A 25,684-nucleotide genomic window follows, 5' to 3' on the forward strand; every position below is an offset into this window, starting at 1 on the left:
GAGTTCTAAAAGGGAAGATTGTTGGGGGCAGCGCATTTGGCGTCGGATACAGCAAAACATTCTATGGTTTAGATTCACGGTGCATATCCATATCGGCGGACTCTTTGCGAAATCTGCTATATCGGCGGTTTCTTTGCGTCAGCACCTGCCATCCATGATAATAGGTATGCTGCTCAAAAATAGATAAAGCACGGAACATGAGAATGTCTTTACTATGTATTGTAGTGTTTACTTTTTAATTATCAGCGATTTTGCTCGCAAGTTCGATGAAATTAGTTGATGGTGTACTGACATGGAACACTAGCCTGACCTTTTCCACAGTCTTTAACGAGTTTTTGCTTTGATATCATACATATCAAGCGCACTATTTGTGTTCATTTTTAATATTCTTCCAAACAATACTGATAAATAGGCCGAAATGTAAATGGAATTAATAAAAAACCCTTACTTTCGGTTTTGTCGGGGCACCGGCGGTCTCTCTGCACACCAGTTTTTGATGCACAGGCAGGCTCTCAAATCAAGAAAAAAAGATGACCGCGTCGGGAATCGAACCCCGGACCGCCGCGACAATAAAAGACATTTTTCCCGTCGTCGTTACCAATAGCGATATAGCGGCATTAGTGAATTGTGACTTCAAAATATAGATATTTATAATCAAGACAGTTTACCTGGAGAGTAAAGCGCTTTTCGATTTTCATCGTAAAAAGTAGCAAAAAACAGCAAATTCTCATTTGTTTCTGTTACATATAGTTTGTCAGTTTTAAAACCTTCTTAAGAAATATAGCATTTATTTCCAGATATCTTAAATAATGTTTTTGTTGTCGAACGATCTGGAGGCCGGTCCCTTTAAAACACTCTATTTTATGTCAAAACATGTTTCTACACGGTCATTCATCCTTCCAAATTAGCCCAATTAGGAACAAATTGGAACACAGTAAAACTGATTATTGTGAAAGAACGTCCGCCACTTACCGACAGCTGACGTAAATAATGATGTCTCCATACTCGTTTTAAAATTTACCAACCACCTCCGACCGCTAAATAATAAGACTTCATGAAAAGAAAAGACGTAATTTAAACACTGAGGATTGCCAACATTGTTACATTTAATTTAGGTTTTCAAACTAAAGTTATAGGAGTGGTCAATATGGTAGCAAATAACTGTTTTGAGACAGTTTTAAAACATAAAGGATGAATGTCCAACAGGGAAATCCACGTTCTAAAATTGCAGTCTCCCCAAGCACGCGGACATGCATGGACTAGCACACGTACGCACGCATACATTCAATGCAAAAACACGAGGATAAAACGGACAAATAAAGGCAGTTTTTACATAAAAGTTTGTAGCCATGGACCTGAAACACAAATATTGTTGGACATCATATTGACTTCCTTCTTGAGTAAAACTGGAGCATTTTGAAATTATTGCATCTTTAAGCCGTTTACAAACGTCAAATTACTTTTCATATACATATGATGCAATTTTCTTATATGAACTTTTGTGCCTGTTATTGATAACGGATCCTCCGAGTAATTCAAAAACAAATTTTACACCGATCACGTGAAATAAAGATGAGTGTTGCAATACAAACTTAACCATCAGTCAATTTGTTTCACCCAACTAGAGATATACTGGTCACGTGAGCGTCAAGTTCTGTTTTATTCTTTTAAATAAAAACATAATTTCCCGTTGTGTTCTGATTTTCTGTTGTGGCCTGTTCCAAATAAATTAGTAAATTATTTTCTTCTGGTATATTTCTATCTTTACTAGTATTACCCACAAATTTGCAAATGCATATACCAATTTATATCGCGAAATTTATGCTCTAAGCCTACCTAGCAAGACCGCTGCACAATGGCGTACGCCGAACAGACACGGGCAGTTCCAGGAAGACAAACGATTGCCTAGCCGGTTACCAGCTGTGAAACGGCGTTGGCTGCTTGGCTAAATACTGGATGTAATCTATTGAGATATCTTTTCAGTGACCGATGCTTCGCTTAAAATAGAATTCTAGAAGTGTAGCAAGAAATCTCACTTTATACTAACAACACTCATCTTTATTTCACGTGATCGGTGTAAACAAAATTTCTTAGGAATCAAGGTCGACAGTAAACTGCAATTGACAGTCACATTTATAGTAAATATACTAAATATGAACAAGACAGATTTGATATCTATAAATTTAGACCCAAGACCTACTTGAACAAGTATGTTAATTTTTCAGAACCCTATGACGCGTTTTCTGTCATATAAGTAACGCTTAAACAAATCATACCAAAACGGCTGAACTTAACATGCATGTCAGTATAAGCATATTTTCTGGTCCTTAGGGGTTATACAGCTCATTAACCCTTACCCTGCTAAATTTCTAAAATGGACTGGTCCATCATTCAATTTGGGCAATAACATTTGTTATTTGAAGGGGTGTTGACTGAAAACTTACTGACTGAATGGCGAACAGTGCAGACCATGATCAGACTGCACGGATGTGCAGGCTGATCTTGGTCTGCACTGGTCGCAAAGGCAGAATCACTTGCCGCCAGCAGGTTAAGGGTTAAAAAAGAGTTTCGCTTAAACCGTTGCTAAAGGTAGTGAGGTGTGTTGCACATTACATTACCTCCCAGAACAGACTCAATCCGAGTATTATTTACCTTGTTTGCATTTAATGCTTCTCTAAATAATGGGACATTTCATCTTGAATGGCTGCTTTGGCATCTGAATGACTTCATTAAGCATCTCTGACTGATCCTCATTAGTTTATTGAGAGAAAATAAGATACATTGCATTATGCAAAACATAGCCGTAAAGTATTCATGCGACACTGATGCATTTTCAGGATCAAAATGCCCATTTGCATCTAAACTGACAAGCTAACATTACTTCAAAATGTCTAGAAAGGCATTACAAAAGTTTCAAATAACGTTAGAAAGTCATTTGACGTCGTAAGTAACAAAGTGATACATTCTGAAAATCTTTGTGAAGATGAATAACTATTCAAGTAAAAATGATGTCTTTTGTTCCAGCTGGTAAATCAATGGATGTAAACTTATTAATGTAAACTCGTAAGACTACGTGACTGTGGACGGGTTTTATTCTTCCAGTTCCTATAAATATGGCTTTGATTAAAGTGACTCTAGGTTTTACCCAGTTATATTTCCTTACCGTTTCTGCCGTATTACCTTTATCAAAACGTGAAGAAGTAATGTTCAACATCTTGCGTTCTTTGAAATACAATCCGTTGAATGAAACAACAATTAAATGTACATCTGGAAGTGACGTAACTCCCTTTAACGGTACAGTTAAGTCATGCTAAAACCCAGACGTAGTGTAGACAGCTTTGCATATTATAATATTGATAAATGCAAAGCGAACGAAATTTTAATTAATAACATACAATAGACTGAAGTCTGGAGTCTTTCACTCTTTGCCATTAATTATTCCTTTGGATAAAAACAGTGTTATGACATAAATCATACAACGGTAAATCGAATTTTAAAGATATACACATTTTGTTAAAGGAAAAAGGAAAAGGAAATGAAAATTTTAAACACAGAGGTCATAACTATCAATTCTTGCGGTCGCAGATATTATGATTATGTTACCTGGCACCATTTTTAAAACTGACATTTCTTGAATGACATACCAGATAACATGGAGCGGCAACCGTCGTAAAATTCCCTCCTATTTATATGATAAAATGCTACTGTACATAGATGCACCAGAAACTAGAAACAAATAAATTCCCTTTCATGTGATGCACGTGCTGCATTAATGATATGAGCAAATTAATCTATTTAAATCCACAATCTCTAATCAAACAACAATTAGCACTTAGTGCCAAACGAGAATGTTTCCTGTTTACCCGTAGTTAAGGGGCGGCATTATCGTTGATGATTTGTTGTTGTTTGGAAATGACTTTGATTCAATAGTCTGAAATCTGTATTTCGTTTTTCATAAATGAATGAAATTTAAAAGATTACAAAAACAGGTATGTACAATTGTGTTATTATAATATAACGTTATTATTCCAAATGAACTATTTCAGTATTGATCACCATACACAGGAGTCTGTTGTACTTCAAATGGTTTTGCCAGAACTCTTAACAGACAAGTTATTAAACGAATATCCAAGGCAATATTCTAAAGTAAATGCTATACATTTAAACATTCGAAATACGACGGCCATAAAACGAATTGGGAACAAATGGGAATTTTATCAATATATTCTTTAGATTAAGCCCTTATTTTTTGCCAAATTGAACACAACCACACAGGCTATGAAGTAAGTAGCATTATACATTAGCTATTGAAAGCATGATGATAAATGGCTTCTATAAATTTTAACCTAAAAGCTACAGCACATCAGAAGTTGATAAAGAGTCTATTTATCTTAGGGTTGTTTCTTCTATTGCTGTTCTGTTGAAATTTGAATTTGAAAAACAGATCAATAAATCAACCCAAAATGCCAGATAAAGTGTTCAAATTTCCAGGATATGCGTGCTTAATATACATTTTACTTTTATGTTATGTTACTTAAACCTTGAGGGAACAACTGGGCGCGACATGAACATTACCTCTCAAAACATTTTGTACTTATCTCCTTTATGGTGTATACGTAAGGAAAATTAAAGGGACGCTCGAGGCATATTGAAAATATAACCAGACTAATAACAATTTATCACAGACGTTACGTTTTAATGCAACAGAAAAACAGAATCTATCTTTGCAAATAAACAGTGAACAACTATCTTTTAGATCAGTTGTCTCAAAATGTACAGAAATAAGTCATATTGTCCCTAAGAATTGTTTTCCTTACGTTCTGACATTTATAACAGTTAAAAGAACATCTCAAAAGCGTTTCATACAAATATATCAAATGCATGGAAATATTTCTGTCTAGCTCAGATAATAACTTTCAAACCTGTATATGTTCAAGGTGATTTAATATTTTCCAGGAGTGTTGTATAAGGTTAAAATTAACAAGTTTCGAATTTTAGCTGACCTGAGCACAAAATGTTGTCCGTCGTTGTGATAATTTGACTGCTAACACATTTCAAGTAACAGTTCTGGCCAAATCTTAATGGAACTTGGTCAGAATATTACCCTTAATAAAATCCAGGAAGAGCTCGGCATTGGGTTATCTGGACTCAAAAACTAGATTACTAGTATATTCAAAGGAAACATTTGTTAATTCTACAGAGGCCACATTTTCTACCTTCTCTCTACTTGACGACAGAAGAATATCAATCTATGAAATCAACGTCAGATTTAAAACTGGCCAAAAAACAAGGTCACTAGTATGGCATGTCAAACGTTGCTAAATTATATATGTATGTTATTATTATTGTATGTTTGTTATTGTTATTCAATGTCTTGTCATTCATATTCTAAACGTCATTATTGTTATTCTATATTTCGTTATTCTTATTTTATCTTTGATATTGTTATTAAATGTCGTGTCATTCATAGTCTAAGTCTTACCATTGTTATTCTGTATGTCGTTATTCTTATTGAATGTTCGATATTCTTATGGTAAACGTCATTATTGTTATTCTATATTTTATTATTCTTATTGTATCTTTGATATTATTATTCAATGTCGTGTCATTCATATTCTAAGTATTACCATTGTTATTGTATATGTCGTTATTCTTATTGTATGTTCGATATTCTTATGATAAAAGTCATCATTGTTGTTCAATATCTGACGATTCTATTTACAAAACGTGTCATTCTTATTCTATGTTATGTGATTGTATTTGTATAGCGTCGCTGTACTATTTATATCGCGGGAAATCGCACATACAGTAAAAATATCAAGCTTACAAAAACAATAATAAATATACAACAACAATAACGTCTTTTACAATAAGAATATCGAACATACAATAAGAATAACGACATATAGAATAACAATGGTAACACATAGAATATGAATGACACGACATTGAATAACAATATCAAAGATACATTAAGAATAACGAAATATAGAATAACAATAATGACTTTTACCATAAGAATATCGAACATACAATAAGAATAACGACATATACAATAACAATGGTAAGACTTAGAATATGACTATAACGACATTGAATAACAATATCAAAGCTACAATAACAATAACGAAACATAGAATAACAATAATGACTTTTACCATAAGAATATCGAACATACAATAAGGATAACGACATATACAATAACAATAGCAAATTTTAGAATATGAATGACACGACATTGAATAACAATACTAAACATACAATAATAATAATAAGATACATATATAATTTAGCAATTTTTGACATGCCATACACTAGGTTAAATCATAGCAATACATTACTGATATTTCAAAGGACATATTTTCAACTTGATCATTATAATTCTTAGTCAGAATGTCTCTATAAAATCTCGAAACAAAATCAAAACTAAAAACGGGGTCAAATTCTAGGTCACGTTTGAAACTGGACAATCTAAATAAAAAACTACTTCACTATGTTTCTTGAGTTTTTTTCCCGCGACTACTTTTCCCTACATGTTTCCCTGAAAACGCTTGTTTAAATTTGCGTTGACTTCACAGCAATGTTCCTAGGGCAAGCCTGTACCCAATTCTTTCAAGTTATTATGATTTGTCGAAAAACATGACCGCCAGGAGCCGAAGTAGTTTTCTTTATATGGCTGTATTGATGACATATTTCGGAAATATTCTCCTAAGAAACCGCTGGCCCGATTTTGAATGATTTCACAAAACTCGGGTGAGCGATCTAAGGCCATTATGGCCCTGCTGTTAAGTATACCTAATACACCAGATACACTGAAATTAGATACGTGTAAATCACGATATATACAGAAGTTTATTTTGAACTTTACAACTCATCAATAAGCGTTTGAAACGTTTGAAAATATTCTAGAACTCTATTTTAACTTTAACGGTCAGCTTCGTTATGCATAATTAGACCGTGAGTTGAGCAGTTGTATAATGTTTACATTCGTAGCGGGCATATCAAAGAATACCGGATGTGTCAATGTGATACGTTTTGTGCAGACGTTTTATCTCAGACATATGCATTTTATTATCAGTCAAGTTGTTTTGCTTTTTAATTTTACAGTGGAGGATTTTTGTATTGTCGTTTTTCTGCACATGTCACAGGCCATTTAGCATTTATCAATATTATGAATTAAGTTCCACCGTATCTGCGAGCCTTAGGTTTATTCTGATTAAATGAAAACTTTGAGTAACTCCCCACTGAGTCATAGCAAATGAATCAAGATTATCAATGAATTTAGGTTTGAAGTGACATGTTTTTGTCCTTTAACGGTAGCAGCCCAAATACCCAGTGACTATTATTTGTTAATTGTCATATTTTCATGGAATTTGAATTACTCAAATCGCCAAGTTCAACTTCATAATTGCATAATGCATGGTCTTATGATGTAGATGAACATCGCCATAACATCATACTGCGTAGTAGTGTGATTTAAATCAACATCGCCAAAGTCTCAATGCATGGTCCTTTTTATCTGAAACAGCATTGTCATAATCTCTTTATGCACGATCTTATGATTTAAATCAACATCGCAATAAACTGCTAATGCACAGCTCTGTCATTTAAATCAGCATCGCAATAACCTCGTAATACATGGTCCTGTTATTTAAATAATCCTCGCTATAAATACATAATGCATAGTATTGCGGTTTAAACCAACATCGAAAGCATGATCATTATGTGATTTAAATGAACATTGCCTTAAGCTCCTAATGCATACTCCGGTGATTTAAATCAACATCACCATAACCCCACAGTGCATGGTCCTGTGCTTTAAACCAACATCGCAGTAAGCCAATAATGCATGATCTTGTGAATTGAATCAATATCGCCATAATATCACAATGCATGGTCCTGTGATTTAAATCAACATTGCTATAATCTCATTAAGACATTAGTTAATCCCCCGCCATGGCGGATGGATTATAGGAATGGTCTGCGTCCGTCCTTCCGTCCGTCCGTCCTTCCGTCATTCCATCCTTCCGTCCGTAACAAAATCGTGTCCGGTCCATATCTCCTAAACCCCTTAAAGGATTTTCATGAAACTTGGGTCAAATGATCACCTCATCAAGACAATGTGCAGAATCCACGAGTCAGCCTTGTCGGTTCAAGGTCAAGGTCACAACTCAAGGTCAAAGGTTTGAGCCTGCCATTTTGTGTCCGCTCTATATCTCCTAAACCCCTTGAAGGAATTTTATAAAACTTAAGTCAAATGATCACCTCATCAAGACGATGTGCAGAACCCATGAGTCAGCCATGCCGGCTCAAGGTCAAGGTCACAACTGAAGGTCAAAGGTTTGAGCCTTCCATTTTGTGTCCGCTCTATATCTCTTAAACCCCTTGAAGGATTTTCATCAAACTTGGGTCAAACGATCACCTCATCAAGGCGATGTGCAGAACTTATGAGTCAGCCATGTCGGCTCAAGGTCAAGGTCACAACTGAAGGTCAAAGGTTTGAGCCTTCCATTTCGTGTCCGCTCTATATCTCCCTAACCCCTTGAAGGAACTTTATAAAACTTGCGTCAAATGATTACCTCATCAGAACGATGTGCAGAAATTATGAGTCAACCATGCCAGCTCAAGGTCAAGGTCACAACTAAGGGTCGAAGGTTTGAGCCTTCCATTTGGTGTCCACTCTGTATCTCCTTAACCCCTTGAAGGATTTTCATCAAACTTGGGTCAAATGATCACCTCATCAAGAACTCATGAGTCAGCCATGTCAACTCAAGGTCAAGGTCACAACTGAAGGTCAAAGGTTTCAGCTCTCTATCTTCTAAACCCCTTGAAGGATTTTCATGAAACTTTGGTCAAATGATCACCTCATCAAGACGTTGTGCAGAATTTATGAGTCAGCCATGTCAGTTCAAGGTCAAGGGCACAGTTAAAATCAAAGGTTTACCCTTTCACTATCCATAGCACTGGCGGAGGATTTAGCTGTCTTTCAGACCGCCTTGTTGTGATTTAAATCGGCATTTCTAGTAATAACGACAATGATAGCTTAGGAGATATTAAGCTAAAACGATTTATTTACTTTAACGCATAGTCAATACACAGCAATGAATTCAAAGTGAATTTACCTGTTTTTAGCACGATAAAGGCTCTTGTGGTTTTCGTTCAAATGGAAGTCAAATTCCATACTTTTTGTTTTTTCTGTATTTTCTTCACAAACAAGTTAGCTTCCAATACCGGGTTAAGGACGCCTATATCGGAAATGAAGGGGATACGCTGTGTCAGTTACGCTTTGTTTATAAGAAAGAAGCCCTGAAGCAATTTATAGTTTATATAATTGTGTCCCTTTTCTCATAACATAGGTAAGAAATTTACTGATATGGTGACAATGGTTTTTGTTATGTTTGTGTTGGGTTTAACATCGCACTGACACAATTATAGGTCATATGGCGACCCTAGGTGCCCCTCCGTGAACTATTTCATCACGAGCGGGCACTTGGGTAGAACCACGTTGCACGAAACTTCTGTAAGCCAGCTGAATGGCTTCATCACGAAGAATTCAACGCCCTGAGTAAGGCTCGAGACTACAGCGGTGAGAGGCAAGTGATTTTAAGTCAGTAACCTTAACCACTCGGCCAGGAAAGCGAATTTAGTAACAGTGGTAAAAAAGAAAAATACAAATTAAAAACGGAAGATTATGTGATCGACGGTCAGACTCTAACGGGGATTTTCAAGCATCATTCAAAGAAAAATAGAGTTCAGATACTGCCGTTGTTAAATTGTGCTTAAACAACATCTGTTTTGGTTTCACCTAACATTAGTTCTTAAATCTAACTGCATTTCCGTCTTAGTTATCTTTTCAGTTGATATTTATTTTAGCCCGACTATGCTTATTTATATCGGTTTTGAGTCCACGTTCTGGAAAACCCAGTACTGCGGTCATATGTGAATGCATAGTCGTGACCCCAGCACGACCTCCGAACTGAGTGGTCGACAACTTAACCACTTGATCAGTGCTCCCCTTTTTATAGAAGAGATTATTGTATTTTGTAGCTCATTGACTGAACGTCTGTTGAAGTGTTTTTCCAACATTATGTTGTCTACGTCTCAACTGAAAACGATTAACAGTAGTAGAATTAGTCTGGCACTAGAAATACATAACATTAGCCTACATTGTCATAAAGGCGTTAAAATGCATTAAAATTATATCAAACAAAGACACCCTTTGGATTTTTCATGACGTAACGATATTTTCATAGTATGAATAAACTACATGTAGTATATAATGACTAGGTATTATTACTGCAAATAGTTTCAGCAATGTGGAAAGATCGCTTTGCTGGCAAGAATGAATAGCATATCGAAAAGCATCATACTGTACATAGTAACGTAAAACCACAAAAGCCGTTATCCTTTGCTTATGGGATTAACCAAATTATAGTATATTAATGCAGTTATTGAATAGAAGAAAAAAAATCGATATAAATATGAAAACCATTTCACAGTGGCTTATATTAGATACATATTTAGAAAGCAGTCTCAAATAAGACATATTCAGCTAAATAACGTTATAACGTCGTTTAAATACAGCCATTTAAGAATGGAAAATCCGGCATCTGTGAGAGGAAGTATTCAGCTAGGAGTGATGAACTAATGTAAAAAAAAAAGAATGTATGACATTACATCAGACTGAAAACTAATAGGCTTAGAGGATATTCCATTAGCTGGTCTGGAATGTTCTGACGTTCCTTATGCTTTCATATAAACGTGTTTTTGAAGAAAACATATTTATATGCTTCACTGACCATTACAGAGCGTAAGTTCAAGTTAATTATTCGAAAATAGTTTTAAAATTTAGTTTGTTTTGTATTTATTAATGATATGTACTATTAATCGATCCACTTCGCAACAAGGTTTCTCTTTAAACATTAGACAATATCATTTTCTAGACATAAAAAGTGTGAGTTAAATATTTAATAATTTTGAGTAAATTTGTTGTTAATTACATGCCTAATACGCAAAATACGGTAACAAATCAAAATATTTTGTACATTGACGACAGTAGATTAAGCATTTCTAAAACCAAAGTATCAATATAATTTTATTTTTGTTGTAAAGTTTGACGTCAAATCCATTTTCCGAGAAATAAAATACCACTTCTTTTGACAAAGTTTTCATGCATTTGGACTTTACACAGGGTATTTTATTAACAGAGCTATAAATAACAATAAATGATGCCTTTAGAATTTAACTTCTTTCACCTGTGGAGACCTGAACAATAATATGCACCTTCTTTTAGAAGAACTGTTAAAAATAACTTGAAACTTTTTTTTTTCAAAGAATGGACAATTTATTGTGTACACATTTACACCTACTTTATTATCATGCGGAGCGCTGTATGGCCGTGCGTGTTACCCTCTAGGACTACTATTGCGCTTGTATTTTTAGCTTTTTTTTATATCATAAAAATGAAAAGGATATTGCTCATCTCACAGTGAATACTGGTGACCTAATTTATGTACGAACAGCTACATAATCAATGTAAAAAACAAGTGTGTTTTTTTTTCAGATAATCAGATAATCGTCTACCGTTCATGCTTTAAAGCTCTGAGAACTAATACAGTTCAATGAAACAAAGTTACCTAACATTAAATTGATTAAAGAATTAGGACGCTTTGTCTGCAGCTTATCAATTGTTTGATCATCCGGCTAATTAAATGTTAGTCGGTCATATCTGTCGCAATTGTACATTCGCTTTGCTGTCTTAGTAATGTTTGCATGAAACGTATTGCAAATCTATCAAGTTTAACGTTGCTCATCTAAAATTATATTTCATTACATATGTTTTAAGTTTATTTGAACCGAGGGAGCAGGTTTTTTAATTTAAATCTGTATTCCCCGTTACGAATATACTACATGTTGTTGGCTGGGTCTATGTGCCAAGGTTCAAAATATATTGCGAATATAGACTGGTGTATGTTCCTTCCTTGTTTGAAAATATTAGGGTGATATTGAACTTTCACGAATCTGATGTATATTTCCAGTTCCCCGTTTTGTGCATGTATTCACACCTTGTTATTTGTTGGTTTTCATGATGAAGCCAGAATATACAATATTATTAACGACTGATGCTTGCACGCTACTCATTTTCTAGATTTAATAAGCATAAACAACCTATATTATGCTAGAATCATTTCTTTTATTCACAATGTTCTTTAAGATAACATACGACGGCACTGAATATCGCTCACCTGATCAAGTTCTTACTCTGGATGAAATTATATCTAATTTGTCCTAGATTTCATAGATACAAACATTGTAACCATATTTTATGTAAATCAGGTAGATCGTTGACCAAGTTTTTCAACGATTTGACCTGTTGATATAGTGTTTGACCTTAGGTATACCACTTTTGAACTTAACCCTGAGTTCATACTGACAAACATTCTGCCAAAGATGTATGAAAATCAAAATGAAAAGTTGCCTCTACAGTTTTAACATTTTTTTACTTGACCTCATGAATATTTTCCCCCCAAAGTGATCCAGGTAATAAATTCGTGTTAGACTTTAAACAGACAAACATTCTGACCAAGTCTGAAGACGATCAGGTAGAAAATTTGGTCTTTTGAGTGTTAACAAGTAACCGAGTTTTTTTACCTAGATTATCCAGTTTCAAACTTGACCTAAATTTCATACAGACAATATTCTGATAAAGTGTTATGAACACCAAGTAGAAAATGAGGTATCTTGAGTATAAAGACGGATTTCCTAATATCTGACCTTGTGCCCTAGTTTTTGATCAAGTAACCCAATTTTGAACTTGACATAAATTTCAAAACGTTAAACATTCTAACGAAGATTTTTTGTTATCAAGTTGAAAATATGGTATTTAGGGTGTTTAAAGTGTTTTTATATCTACTGAACTAGTTTTAAGACCTCGTGGAATCAAGTTTTGAACTTGACAGATAAACATTCAGACTAAGATATATGATGACCAAGTAGAAAATATAGCTTTTAGAGTTTCAACAAGGTCTTTTTAATGTTTCTAGTGACCTAGATTTTGACCTCATGTAACCCAGTTCTGAATTAAACCTACATTTTATAGCGAAAAACACTCTGACAAAGTTATAAGAAGATTTAATAGAAAATGTGGCCTTAGAGAGTTAAAACGGTTTTTTATGATTTGACCTAGTGGCCTTTTTTAACTCCGGTAATCCAGTTTTGAACTTGACCAGGATTTTATAGAGACAAACATTCTGACAAAATTTTAAGATCAAACAGAAAAAATGGGAATTTAAAAAGGTGAAGGTTTCTCTATGCTTTGACCTAGTGACCTAGGTCTTGACCTCAGGTAACCCAGTTTTAAACTTATTCTATGTTGTCCTTTTTAAACAAACCTTCTAACAAAGTTACATAAATATGAGGTAGAGAATGTGGTCTTTAGAGTTTAAGCAAAGTTTCATTAAGACTGGGAGAAAATTGTAACCTCTAGAGGTTTCACAAATAAATTTTGAGGACGGACGATATATTAATCCGTCCAGTGATTTTTGTGTGATCACCTTGAAAATACCTAAAGTAACCAAAGTAAAAATATTCAAAATAATTTTGAATCTTTTAAAATGATATCTGAAATTTCACTTAGACCTTTGATATGATCCTACAAATGTAACGGGACCTTACATGTGAGTGCGACAGCTGTTCTTAAAATGGACCTTACTCCAGATTTTGACTAAAATTATCTTTCTTTAGAATTTAAGTTTGGACATATTATGAACATCGAGTTTTTGTTTCTCAACTATATTAAATAATTCGAAACCAAGAACGAAAAAAAGCATGTTCGATTCGGAATTGAACTTGGACCGCTTCGTCAATAAAATTCTTCCTACCTTCTTGACCAATACACCGCGGAGCTATTCGTACATAACACCCGTTAAATATATTTTTATAATTAAGGCAGTCTATCTCCAGTACCCCGGTACAAACTAATAATCGTGTGTTTCAATTACAAATAATCGGTCTCTAACTAAATTTCAAAGCCTTCTTAAGAAATATAGCAATAATTTCCTCACATTTAAAAAAATGTTGTCGTACGATCTGGATGTCAGTGCTACCTATTCACTGTTTTAATGTTATCTACTTACTTGTTTTATCTACCTAGACAAGCAATGTACACTGAAATGAAATTGTTTTGTACGACTTAAAAAAAAATATTTTAGGTATTTATAAACTCCAGGAATTATAACATTACTATGCTATGAAATGGTTATTCTTTTCTTTAACACTGTGTTTCTAATACAGTAGTTCATAATGCGTTGCAAAGTAGAGGCTAGTGGCAAAACACATATCAGTATGTTATATTTTCGTAATTGCATAAAACAAACTTAATATTCATGGAAAAGGTAAAGGTAAATTTCTTTTCAAAAAGCAATGCAAAGTTCCATACTAACTTAAGAATCTATTCAAATTATATTTTTTATTTTCCGAATAATTTTAGTCGAATGCTGTCTGGTTTACAAGGAAATAGAAGAACGATAATAGAAAATGCATTAACGGCTTTAAGTAATTCCTCATTTAGGCATTCCATTACTAGATTGAATAAGAAACGTGTCTGCCAAACCGCATCATACTGAAGATAAAGAGGTTTATCCTAGATGAGTAAGTAAGATCTTAATAAGGATGGGGAGAAATGACTTTATAAAAAATTCCCTTAGCATTTTAGAATGAATAAAACATCTTGAATATTCTTAGGTCTTTTGTTAGCAAGAATATGTTAATGGTCTAACACTCTCATGTTGAGAATACTTCTGGTTTATTATTTCACCAATTATTGGCAAATTTGCCTAAACATGTAAATTCTTCCAACATGTATCTTGCATGCCATTCGATGAAGTAACGCATCCTTGAAAAGGCCTTCAGATGCATCGTATCCGCAAGGAACTCTTTGTTGTAGTCGCCATTGACGTCGTTTGACGTTGACGTCATTTCTTTACATTGTTTATTTTGTACCTCGAGGAGGGCTAATGTAGCCGAAATGTTGGCGTTAAATAAACTTTAAGGTAACTTGTAATTTTTTATATCTTTGACTACTTTTTACACCTATATAATCTAGCGTTTTAGCAAATAATCGTTTCTATCGAATAACTGACCATTGTATGAATACCGATAACAGTTTCATTGTTCATTTTTTTTCAGAGACAGTAAGATAATGCTATGCAACAAACTAAGGTTGTATTTGTTACTTGAAGACAAATTGTAATATTAAATTAAAACCTTTCTGTCCTGACTTGAAATCTCGGTCATGTAGGGTTATTTGGATGGATCTTTGCTGTAGAAAAACTAATTTCACTTTTTCATAAAATATTCTTTCGTTAGTGTACGCGGACATAAGTCATTTAAAATATTTCCAGAATCCATGAAAAAGGTCGATAATAGAAAAAATCCTAAGGTTTCGGAAACCATTGTGATATTTTGATTACCTTGCTTTGCGTGCAGAAAGCTACTGACAAGATGAAAACTAACCAACATACCGCAATTAGCCCAGAGGGACTCTGTCTGAATTATATAAGATATCGTTTGTTTGCGGCGGCGTATGTACTATAGTGTGTGTTTCGACATGGATTACAGTAAAATGTACTGACCTCCAGATCGTTCGACAACAAGAAAAGCAAGAAATAAATTTAGATATCAGGAAATTAATGTTATATTTTAAGAAAGCTTTCGAATTAAAATACCGACCGACTATTTATTATGGAAACATAACATCGTTGTAATGATTTAAGCATTGCTAGTCAGATTAGAATAATATGTTTTAGACTATACAGCATGGTATATTGTCACTAGTGTTTAAACTTAAAGCAAATATAACCAAAGCAACATATTCCCATATTAATGTTTTACATTATACAACATGGTATATTGTAACTAATGTTACAGCTTACAGCAAACATAACAAGAGCCACATATTACCATATTAATGTTTTACATTATACAACATGGTATATTGTCACTAATGTTATAACTTACAGCAAACATAACCAGAGCCACATATTACCATATTAATGTTTTACATTATACACCATGGTATATTGTCACTAATGTTATAACTTACAGCAAGCATAACCAGAGCCACATATTACCATATTAATGTTTTACATTAAACACCATGGTATATTGTCACTAATGTTATAACTTAAAGCACACATTACAAGAAGCAACATATTACCATATTAATGTTTTACATTATACAACATGGTATATTGTCACTTACGTTATAACTTTCAGCAAACATCAACCAAAGCAACATATCACCATGTTAATATGTTTTACATTATACATCATGGTATATTGTCAATAACGTTATAACTTACAGCAAAACCTAACCAGAACCACATATTACCATATTAATGTTTTACATTATTCAGCATGGTATATTGTCACCAATGTAACAGCTTACAGTAAACATAACCGGAGCCACATATTACCATATTAATGTTTGACATTATTCAGCATGGTATATTGTCACCAATGTAACAGCTTACAACAAACATAACCAGAGCCATATATTACCATATTATTGTTTTACACTATACAGAATGGTATATTGTAACTAATGTTACAGCTTACAGCAAGCATACCAAGAGCCACATATTTCCATATTAATGTTTTACATTATACACCATGGTATATTGTCACTAATGTTATAACTTACAGCAAACATAACCAGAGCCACATATTACCATATTAATGTTTTACATTATACAACATGGTATATTGTCACTAATGTTATAACTTACAGCAAACATAACCAGAGCCACATATTACCATATTAATGTTTTACATTATACAACATGGTATATTGTCACTAATGTTATAACTTACAGCAAACATAACCAGAGCCACATATTACCATATTAATGTTTTACATTATACAACATGGTATATTGTCACTAATGTTATAACTTACAGCAAACATAACCAGAGCCACATATTACCATATTAATGTTTTACATGATACAGCATGGTATATTGTCACAAATGTAACAGCTTACAGCAAAACCTAACCAGAACCACGAATTACCATATTAATGTTTTACATTATTCCGCATGGTAATTGTCATTAATGTTACAGCTAACAGCAAACATAAACAAGGCCACACATTACAATATTAATGTTTTACATGATACAACATTGGTATATTGTCACTTATGTTACAGCTTACAGCAAACATAACCAGAACCATATATTACCATGTTAATGTTTTACATGATACAGCATGGTATATTTTCACTGATGTTACAGCTTTCAGCAAACATAACCAGAGCCATATATTACCATATTAATGTTTTACATGATACAGCATGGTATATTGTCACTAATGTTACAGCTTACAGCAAACATAACCAGAGCCATATATTACCATATTAATGTTTTACATGATACAGCATGGTATATTGTCACTAATATTACAACTTACAGCAAGCATACTCAGGGCCATATATTACCATATTAATGTTTTACTTTATACAGAATGGTACATTGGTACTAATGATACAATTTACAGCAAGGTCTTAAATGGAAGTTTTTATTGCTTGTTAAAATGACGTGCCAAAACTAATGACGTTTCGACGCCATTACGTCATCCAAAATATACATATTTTTCAAGATCGCGCGATTGACGTCAGAGCAACGCATTTTTACCGTCAAGCATTATTATGAAACAAAGTATGTAACGGACGAGGTCCAGTAGGAGCAACGAAAACGTGAGTCCGCTTCGGGAAATGCTCTTGAATAGCCCAGAAAAGTCGGCGAAACGTTCTTCCTCAGAGACCGAAATTCCTAAAACTTGTGTTCATGACACAGTAATGAAGGATCTTAAACTTTTTCCTTATAAAATTCAGATTTTGAAGAGTTTAGATATCACAGATCAGATTCAAAGACTTGAGTTTTGCCGCTGGGCAGTGGACTTTGCCGACAATTACGCTTACGCATTTCATTATTTTTGGTTTACAGACGAGTCGCTGGCCATATATGCAAAGAAAACATGAGATTCTGGGCAAATGAACAGCCTCTTTGTTTTGCAGAGAGATCATTGCATAGTTTGCTACGTCGTCGCACGAAGTGATCGGTCCATATGTGAATTCACAACGGTACCTGTCGCACTTGAAAAACAAGTTTGTTCCAGCGCTTCGACAGCGAACAGAAAATTTGAAATGTCTGGTTCATGCAGGATGGTGCGACGGCACTTAATCTAATATTGTATTGAAACCTTCGGCGATAAGGCGATTTCCCTACAATACCCTGAATTGAAGGATTGTGGACAATCTTGGCACACACACAGTCCTGATTTAAACCCGTGCGATAACTTTCTCTGGGGCTACCTGAATTCAGTTGTTTACAGACCAAAGCCAGTGGACACGGATATGCTGTTGAAAAACATCAAACGGGAAGTGAAGAAGATCAGTAAAGAAATGTGTGGAAATGTTATTAATAATTTCATAGTGCGAGTTAAACAGGAAAAACTGATGAAGGGCCGTCATCTTGATTAATGAAATGACGCATGAATGTGGTAATTGTTCAGAAAAAAGTCATAGCAACAGATCTTTCAGTCACGGGCCGCCGACTGGCTTTTACTTAAACCTAGCCTTGTTAGTTTAGAACACAACAAACTGGTGCGGCAGCAGCGAGTATGCACATATGTTAAACAGATTAATGTTGACATAAACACATATCATTATCTATAGCCGGAATGAAACTCCTACTGTACTTGAAACTTCGACTTTTTTTCCTTTCATGAGATAACAGGGGTCTTTTTAAAACAAAAAACAAAAAAACTTAAAAATAGCTAGTTTGGTTTTAAATTTCAGTGAGGTATATTTTGTCTAGTTTTGTCTATATAATGCCGTATTTCGGCCTAATTCTACAAAGCTTGAATCTTTACTAGCTTTGAAGTCCTTCGCATTCATTTGTAATTCTAATTACCTTCAAATAAACAAACTTACCTAAGCGGAAATAAATAATGGACGACTCGTCTTTACCCTGACTTGTTCGATTATCAAGCTACTTGAGTGTAAATTTGATTTCAAGCTCTGTCGCAATTAATGCAAGACAGATGTTATATCAGTTGCAAATACCCACCTATCCGATTTATTTTAAGTGATACGGTTTTATAAGGATCGTAAATGCCTATCTAGGTTAGACAGGGTTTTCCCAAACCTGATAGTCAGCATGAAATGGAAAACCGAGCGCTCCAGAGGATTTTTATCCACGCTGTCCCAAGGGTTGGGAAAACAGCCTCCTTGCTCAGGCAGACCCATGGGATGATTTTGCTTGCACTCCGCTAATAGCATCTTGTAAGTTAAAAATTGTTGTTATATTTTCTGGTCCTTTGGGATCATGGAGTTCATTCAATGTAATAGATTTCCACTTAAGCCGGTGCTAGGGTGCATATTTCATTACCTCTCATGAATAGACTCAATCAAACCGAGTCTGCTATTATTCTTCTTGGTTATATTCCGTGCTTCCAAAGGATCATTTTACAGATTTTATCAAACACAATGACGTCATATTTGACGTTAAATTATGAGGACAATACGAGTAGTTGTGGCTGATATTTCCCTAGGAGATCTCCTATCTTAATAGCTTTGTCTTTCTCCGACAGGTAGGCCAAAATAATGTATCTTTTTTCAGTACCACATATCTCTAATTGCTAAGATGTTAATTAACTGGAATCCGCATTCTTACGACGGCACACTTTGACGCAGAAAATATCGAGGGACTCCGCAATTAGACGACGATAAGCGTCAGTGTAAATATCTGAAGAAATTCTGTATTTGGATCCTTTGAACAATAAATTACAAATCGTTTATCTATAGTTATATATAACAAGAGGGCCATAATGGCCCTATATCGCTGACCTGTTATCATTGCACTTAAGGACAAGAAGGTCCTTAGGAAAAATATTTAAGTCCGAAGGACAGGAACAACAAAGGGAAGAAATTTAACCAAAAAATAAAAAATCTTACAAGGTACAGATATGTCAAAATACACCTAACAATTGGAAGTACCATCCATGTTGTACCACAGAAAAGTGGTCTCGGTTTTTCCCTACGGCCAATAATAAAAAAAGTTACAAAATAAGCTATTTATAGTAACGTAAAAGGTAAGTAATTATAAATATTGTAAGTGAACAAAAGAAGGGTCTGCCAAATAAATCTGTTGACATAAATGAAATTTCAAATCAGTATCTTCATAAGTTATGGAGATACACCCATTTTAATTTGAAATAAAGGGAGGCAATGTGACATAAAATCAGACCATAGTTATCTACCCTGATTGTCTCAGTCCAACTAATGACAATAATGAAATTTCAAATAAGTCCTATAAGTACTTACTGACATAAATCCATTTTGATTACAATCAGGGGAGGTAATCAGATATAAAATAACTCTGGAACCTATGATTGGACCTGATTCGTCATGGAATCCAAGATTTATTGTTGTTGAAGGTACATGTATTTTGGAAGTTTGTATCAAATCAAACCATAAATGAAGTCTCTATATGGCTGCAAAAGCCAAAATAGCAAATTTTGGACCTTTAAGGGGCCATAACTCTGGAACCCATGATGGAATCTGGCCTGTTCAATGAAAGAACCAAGGTCTTGTAGTGATACAAGTTGTGTGCAAGTTTGGTTAAAATCATATCATAAATAAAACTGCTATTGCGCAGACAAGGTCAAAATAGCTAATTTTGTCCCTTTCAGGGGCCATAACTCTGGAACCCATTAGGGATCTGGCCGGTTCAAGATAGGAACCGAGATCTTATAGTGACACAAGTTTTATGCAAGTTTGATTAAATTCAAATCACGAGCTAAACCAAAAGATCTGTCGTCATAAATTCAATATTTTAAATGCAATTAAAATAGCCCAGTAATTCATTTTGTACTGTCATTGCAATGGCATTATTTTCAGAAAATTGGACATTACTTACTCTATATATTTCTCTTCTAAAATAACATGATGGAGTCATACGATAGCAATAAAGTGAGTGAGTGAGTTGTGTTTTACGGCGAATCGACACAAATAACAATAAAACATGATATGCTATCAGTCGTTTTATGTGTTCTAGACATTCTAGGATTCTAGAACAAGATTAAAACACAGTGTCCGTGGACTGACTACAAGAACAAATATGACTGGTTTGATATTATGGCATGCAGTTTGTTTAACCATACAGCAGTTATACCGAAATAGCAATGTGGTTTACTTCGGTTTGCCAGAGCGTGTAGTCATGTCAAGCATTTCAGTGAACGTAATCTATATATTACAAGTAAACTTCTTCAGCAAGGCTACCGTTATTACAAATTGCGTAAATATTTTGCTAAATTTTACTATCGTAATTCTGATTTAGTTTTAAAATTCAATAGTAATTTAAAGACACTTTTGCGAGAAGGTATTTCTAAACCCGTTTTTATGGGGATGTGGTTTACAAACTTCGTAAGATCTTGGGTCATGGTAATTTTCCAAATGTATTTGGTAAAATTATAAAACGTTTTATTAAAAGAGGTTACGACCCAACTGTTGTGAGACATACCGCATGTTTAGTGTTCAACCCGTTTACAGTTGGACACTATGCTTCCCTCTTTGATTGTGCCTGACGGAAGAGGGGGAAGTCTCTATGATAAGCAGTTTTTAAATCCTACCAGGACTGAACTGTTTTGATATCTGTCTTCTGGCCTGTTTCGTCGGGCCCTTAAGGGTGTTTCTCTTGTTGCTCTGTCTTCTGAAAAGGCATTGAATACATACGTTTTTGGTTCTAAAGGTTTGCTTTTTATATTTTTGTACACGAGCATTTTTGTGTTTTACATGCCATGCCTTTTTGTTTCCATTACGTGTGTTAGAGATTCACCTGGAGGGGACTGCTTTTATTTACACTGTCTCGTGTCATTGGAACATGGTGGGGGTAAGAGTGAGGTTGGGTGCGCACCATAAACCGGTTTAAGCTCCCCAGTGGTGTTTTTGCCACTGACCGTTCCAAGGCGGTGCCCCACTGTGTTCCTTTGTTTGTTCGTTTTGTCCTCTTGTGTTGGCTTTGTGTGTGTGCGCGTGTATGTGTGTGTGTGTTCCTTAGTTTGTTGTTTTGTGCTCGTGTGTTGACTTTTTGTGTGTGCACGTGTATGTGTGTGTGTGTGTGTGTGTGTGTGTGTTTGTGGTGTGCACGTCTGCGTGCTGTAGGTTTCGTTTTGGGGAGGCTGCGATTTTGGTACATGGCATTCCCTGTTTGATATTTGTCTTTTTTTTTAGCCCATTCGCTTTTAATTTGTACTTTCGTGTCTTTAGTACACTTTTATACATTGTATTTATATAGTTCAAAAGACCTGCGCATTAAACAATTAAATATATTTGTCTATATTAGAGGCTTTAAGATTTTGTTATTTGGGTTTTACGGCGCACCAACACAGTATAGGTTATATGGCGCCAAATAGAACTACAAAGTTTGGTTTCATATCTCATTTACATCGAAATAAAAACATGAGGTAAGGAATCAAAATTTGCATACCTGATGGAATCACAGAGTTACAGCAAAACCAAGTGCTAAGACCCTATTAGTCGCCTCTTACGATCATACAAGGGTAAGGCAGTGGTTCCAATTCTTTTCATACACAGATTGTCCCAGAACCACATGGGGCGCTTTAAGATTTAACTTAACCCAACATAAACTGTAGATAAAGGATTGTGGATTTAATGGTGGAAGGGGGGGGGGGGATTACGAAGAGTAGAAGACTACGCAGAGGTGTTATAGTTCACTTTTATGAGAGCTCTGTTTTTCCTATTTTATATTTATCCTAGCCCAGCAAAATACAAATCAAAGCTGTACGACTGAAAAGTCTAAACACATTACCATAAGAAAAAACCTTAAAAGACCGTGCTTGATCGATAAATAAACTGATACAATGAAATATGTATATACATCACATTGATATTTAAATGCAATACAGAAAAAGAAATCGCTCGTGAATATTTGCAAATCCCAAGACAGATAAGTTAGTTAGTACATTTTGTGTTCGCGAAATGGCGAATGAAATAGCTTGATCTTTGACATTTGCATAATGAACTTAAACGCAATCGGAACGTATAGCGTTTCTTCAAATGTATTTTTATAAATGAAAATAAGAGACTTGCCATTGTGTCCCTAACAAAAGGACATATACTCTGGATCACGCATTGAAATCGGGTGCTGAATATCTTGAAACTGTTTGGTCAAAAAAATGCCAATTGGTGGTGTATGTGCCATCCACTGCATGATATAAATACATATTTAATTTCAGTCAGTAGAAACTATTTACTAAACAAAACCGTTTTCCGTATATGTGTGGCATTAGAAGACCCACAATCTGAAACAGTCTTTAAGTGCCTTAATTTTTTTTTTTTTTTTTTTTTTGATATCTTATTCAACTAGCTCGCTTGAAATGAAGGCATTTTTATGATTTTACGTAGTATATTTACATCTGCAGAAAAATACCATTAGTCTTTCTTCGACGACACACGTAAAACGCCGCAAGTCTTATATCTTTATTCACGGAAGTATTGACTTGTTCTTATTTTTGGAATGACAGTATTAGCGGAATATCTACATTTCGTTGAAATATGAAAAATAAAGTGTAAAAAAACCTTACACAACAATTTTAAGTAAAACAGAATGTTACATTGATAATGTACTGAAACAAAAACATTACCGTCATAGATAGTTAATACAAAGCAAACATCATAAAACTTTCGGATAAGGCAACCATAGAACTTTTTCAAAAATTATATTAAAACAATTATTTAGCAATGTTAATATACCAACAACAAAAAAGATTTATAGTCCGACGCAGATCAATTAATAAAAGACAGGAGAAAATGTCAAAAGCTTCCATGATTTAGGAGTCTGTTGACTTAACTGGGCTACACTGATTAAATAAGAAACGCCTCTGCCTAACTAACTGTGCTATAAACATCTGCATTTATTACTAGACCAATAGACCAAAAAGCTTATCAGGGGGTTCTTATAAAGGATTGGGGGTGGGGGGGGGGGGGGGGGGGGAGGGCATCTTAAAAATTAAGAAATAAATTTATGAAAGGATGGTTTCAGGTCTTTTAACTTTTAATATCTAAATTTTTAGGACGCCAGATCTCACTGCAGACATCATTTTGATATAACGGTGTTTGCGGGAGATGGATCTTCATTAGGTATAGGTATAACACGGGTGCCTCTGGCCAATTTTTGGCTGAACGATAGCATATATCAGCTTAAGTTTACCTTTGGAAAACACACAAAGTGCACGTTTGCTTTGAAATTTTCGTTTATTTGTTATTTGTCTGGATGATATCGGGTCGAACAAAAACGATTCTGACATGTTGTTTACGAGTTAGGTTGAGATAGCTAGATAGATAGACACTTTAGATAGCTATTATTAACTTTTTCCTTCAGACACATTTTGAAGCCATTGGCAAACCATTTGCAGGAATCATATTACGTTTAATGATACAAACTTATCTAAACTCACATAACTATTAGATTAGGAAGTTATCTTTCATGTCTATATCTTATTATATCTAAATTATTAGTCTGTAAATTTGATGTTCGAGTCTGCTGCTTTTGCGATTGTTACAGGAAGAGTTTATTTTGTCAATGGAATGTAACAATCTTTACAATATAATATAATGTGATTGTGTTTATAAAAGTCAGAGGAACTTTTCTTTAAATAGCAAATTATTTTTTAATAGAATTCCAAGTTTCAAAAAACTATTATGTCTAATCTCAATACTAAATAGAGAGTAGTGGTTAGCAGGTTGGACTACAAGGCCAGCGGTCCGGGTTCGATTCCCGGTCGCGGCTGATATTCCGACTAGTGTTCAGTGCTGGGTGATTTACTTAAATTGGTACTGTTTCCAGCAGTATCGGCCTAGACTGAATGTTCGGGAGGTAAATATGACGTCTGCCGTGGGCTCGGTTCGAAATAAGTTGTTCCATCCATTCCAGGTGGGGACTTTCGTCAACTACCCACGTTAAACCAGAAACTTTACCTTTACCTTTTTTTTTTACATCAAATATATGTGCGCAACTGTGTTCAAGAAAAAGTCATAGAAGATATATTTACTGGTAAATGATCGTATACATCGTAGACACCATGACTGAATTTCTGTTATTTTGAAAAACATTGGAGATTTATTTCATAATCCTTCTGTGATCATGTCTCCAAGAATTGGTAAAACGTTTAATCCACAATAATGCATCAGATCCACGCGTTGCCAAAGTAATCAGTTAAGACCGACCATAAGAAAGGCTTTTACAGCATGATGTTTTTCCTGAGTAGCATTTAATTTTCGCCCACTATCTAACAAAGTTATATGTATAGAGTATTGCAAAGAATACCGAAAACATTGTTACAAGATGATTTGACTTTTATTGATTATTATGATTATTGAATATAGTTAGAGAAACCTGGCAAATAGATATGATCAACGACAGAGTTCTAAAAAATATAAACCATCTCCCCAGAACGCTTAACACTTAGGCGTATGGATCTATACTCCATACGGTAAAACCATAGAACTGGATTGTTGCAGCTTGTGTCTCTATAGTGTTAACATGTATTAGTCACCGTTTAAGATGTGATTGCATTTCTGGAAGGAGAAACAGTTTTAAAAC

This window comes from Mercenaria mercenaria, chromosome 2, assembly GCF_021730395.1.
Source record: "Mercenaria mercenaria strain notata chromosome 2, MADL_Memer_1, whole genome shotgun sequence".
Classification (NCBI taxonomy): Eukaryota; Metazoa; Mollusca; class Bivalvia; order Venerida; family Veneridae; genus Mercenaria; species Mercenaria mercenaria.